Here is a 3,566-nt window from a genome sequence, read left to right on the forward strand (position 1 = left end):
CATTGCTTGTCGCGATATCATATGGTCGGTGCTAAATCAGACCAGACGAACTCGCAAAATTTTAAAAAATGACTTAATGATAGCAAACGATCAGGAATTTTCTTAGCAACATTTTACTCTAATTAGACTACATAAATGTCGCAAACAGCCAAAAGTTTTTATTCAGTTGAATAAAATCCAATACGACCATAAAAACTATTTGTTTCAGTTTCCGGCTACGATTCTTTTATGTACAACATCTTACAGCTATATTGTGCAATATAAGAACTCAAAGAACTAATACAAAGATTAAACATCTTAGCAAACACTGGCCAATGGAATATATCCGCAGTTTTCTAAATTCTGAACAGACATTTATATCGTCCGGATCGTGTCAATTCCTGGGCAGTTACTCCTGCTCCCATTTGAACCATCTGTGTAGAAAACAATTGATCTTGAGTCGAAGATCGGGAACACCATTTTCTCAGGATCACACCGAAGTTAAAAAACACGAAAAATTCGATTGAAATTGTATTTTCAATTTTGTGAAAAAAAACAGAGCAGGGCTACAATTTTAATTGACTCTTTCAACCTCTTGTTATCGAGATTCGACCATATGACAACTGGCTTGTTAGACCAGCCTCAAAGCTAACTGGGCGTGCACGCACGACGCTCACATTTTAAATTTTTTGGAATGATATCCTACTCCCAAAGAGACACAGACCTGCGTCAAAAAATATTTACTGATCTGATCGGTGTTTTGTTTTTATATTTGGCGCCAGCTGGCGTCATTGGCATAAAAATGACGTCATGATAGTTGGCACATCGACCACCAGTGACACTGAACAGCGGAAGCATTACGTTTTACTGAGCTCAGGTATCACGAAGTTGTTCGACGAAAAAAAAATGGTATTTCGTTCAAACAAGTACAAATTATTCGATTTATGTAATGATTTGAGCAATTTTTATTGAAATTTTCTGTAACCAACGGCAGTGATCCGAAAAGAGAAAATATGATAATTTAGGTGTCGATGCTTACCGTAAGCGTATTGCTGTAGGTACTTTTTGCAATAGTCTCACACTGTTGCAAGTATTGCGGAACAGACCCTAATTGCAGCAAAAGTGACCACAGGCATTACTGCGGCAGCTGATGAAAGATTAAATGGACTATTGGGATACGATGTCTATCTTCTTCCACAAAGCCCAGCAGGTTGCTTTTCATAATCAACTTATAATTTATGGGTCATAAAACATCAACCGTCGAGATGTTACTTCGTCAGGTAGTGCATGTTGCGCTTGCGGCTCAATTCAGTCGAGGAAGCAAAACCATGTAAAGACGAAGGAATAGGGTTGTTCACAGTCTTCGGCTCTCCGGTGCTGCTGATACGATGTATGCAGGCAAGGTAACAGAGTGTATCATTCTTTCTTGAAATACCGCAGTCAATTGTATCTGCAGCCGAAAGGCTTTCGAAACATTCACATGCAAACCCTTCCATTTTTGTTTCGCTCTGCGAGCCGTTGTTTGCCATATTAAAGCCGCTTAAAAGCTTCATAAATTGAAATAAAATTCTTGTTTCGCTTTTAATTGAGTAATTAATTAGTGGCTGGAAATAACTTCCTTTGAATTTTTATATTTTATGCGCATGGTTATTTAATAATTCATAGTGCTCGGTTGAGTCAGTTACTACATGTGGTGTCAGTTAGTGCGCACTGCAGGGTGGTACTCATGCCTAGAAGTGAAAGAATGAAAAAATAGTTTTGAAAATGATATCACACAAATTAAACACCGGACGGCAAATTGAATAAACATGTAATGGGTTTTTTGTTCAATTTGGATCATTTGCGTGATCAGGTTTCATAGGTAAAATATTGGCGTGACTGAATTCCATTTGCCCGAACGGGCGGTATAAAAGTTTATCTAGAGCCATATTTCATCATTGTTTATTTTGAATAGTACCTTCCATCCCATCGTTACTTTACAAAATTTTTTATGTTTCATAAATTTTTATTTTCAGTTAATCGGAGCGTGCACCTGTATTTATAATCTTAAGCCAACGTTTTTAGGTAACTAGATATGGTCATCTGAAAGTTGATGTTAATCACATTGCAAGTTGTCTTTAAGCCCATTCGCGTTCTTTGCTTTCTAATTTGATTTTTATCTGTTATTCACTCAAGTATATACATCTCTCCATATTATTTTGCATGTTTATTTGTAGACGCTACTTTGAGTAAATTATTTCACTTTAGCACAACCACAGACAAACAGACATAACTCTTGGAAGAAAAATCAACAAAAATTATCGTACCTCACATTTAGCCTGAACACTAGCACCATCTATGATCGGCATTCCCAAATATCAAATAACAATATGGGTATCCCTCGAAGTAGCAAGTATTTTTTATGGGGAATTCCCCTTCTTTCGTCAAAAAGCGCCACTTAGACCAAAATGGAGACATTCCCAACTAAGCCCAATTTTGAAATGACGGTTTAATCGGTACGATGTATGGAAAACGAGTGTTATGTCTGTTTGTCTGTGGCACAACTGTTGATTTATCAACGAATTTCATTTTACAAATCCGATATTATGTTACCACATTTCAGGGTGGTGTCTGTTTATGATGTCAACCTATGTTGGCTGCTTGGCCGGTAAATAAATTGTGTACGCATTGGGTATAAATAATTTTTAATAAACCCAGCACTATTCAAGGTGTGCGGCTGTCGCGAGTTGTTCCATTTTATATGCATATCCAAAGCGGAGCGATAAAGTCGATGAATGACAGTTTGGACGACGTGTACGTTATTTGTTTGCTTGGTGATCGTCCCGCGGTGCAGTCTGGTTTGGTCAGCAGCCAGTGGCTTGATAAACTGACACTCTGTTATTTATTGATAACTACTGTTTACTGGTTTCGTCTCGTCTCGTCACGAATCTGTGGTCAGAGTAGTCTAGAAAGTAATGTAGGAGAATGCATTGAATGCAGATTGTCTGGTTGATTGAAACACATAGGGGGGAAAGTAGTCAACAGTGAGACAGCAGGAACAGTAACAAGTAACAGTAATAAAAGTTAACAATAAAAATAGTAAGACAATCAAATTGTTTTTTCTATTTTTCATAAAGCATTTCTACTGAGAAAAGTGAAACAAACAACACGTGGTAACACACTGTGACAGCACTCTCGCCTAGCAAAGTCGGATGATCAGAATTTGCCTTTTACATGAATAAATATGAACATGTGAAAATAAACGGATTTATACAAACCAAACTATTATATATTCATTCATTCAACTATTATATATAGTTTGAATTCAAAAATGTATCTCAATATGCACTACTCGTCGTCTCCTTTTCCCAACTGTTGAGGAATAGTGAGACGAAATGGCTCCTGCAAATTTGTAGTTGTAAATTATAATCAAATTAACTGTAACTTATTTACAGACAACTAGAAGGGTATTGGGAGCTTTGCCCAAAGTTGAACGCATTCTAAAGGAAACACCGCGCTTGAAACAAACACCACGCTAGAACTGTTGCCAGAATGTTGTAAACAAACATGTTGTTCACATAACTGTGTCGCCAAACGTTATTAAAATT

General features: G+C 37.0%; 1 long non-coding RNA gene across 1 annotated transcript; it reads left to right on the plus strand.

The window, feature by feature from the left end:
• Positions 1-2,923: 2,923 nt before the first annotated feature.
• LOC128744621 (uncharacterized) lies at positions 2,924-3,240 on the plus strand. Its single transcript, XR_008412401.1, has 2 exons — positions 2,924-3,026; positions 3,096-3,240. It is a non-coding gene; the product is annotated as an uncharacterized LOC128744621 (long non-coding RNA).
• The last annotated feature ends 326 nt before the right edge of the window (positions 3,241-3,566 follow it).

This window comes from Sabethes cyaneus, chromosome 3 (assembly GCF_943734655.1).
Source record: "Sabethes cyaneus chromosome 3, idSabCyanKW18_F2, whole genome shotgun sequence".
In the NCBI taxonomy this organism is placed as follows: Eukaryota; Metazoa; Arthropoda; class Insecta; order Diptera; family Culicidae; genus Sabethes; species Sabethes cyaneus.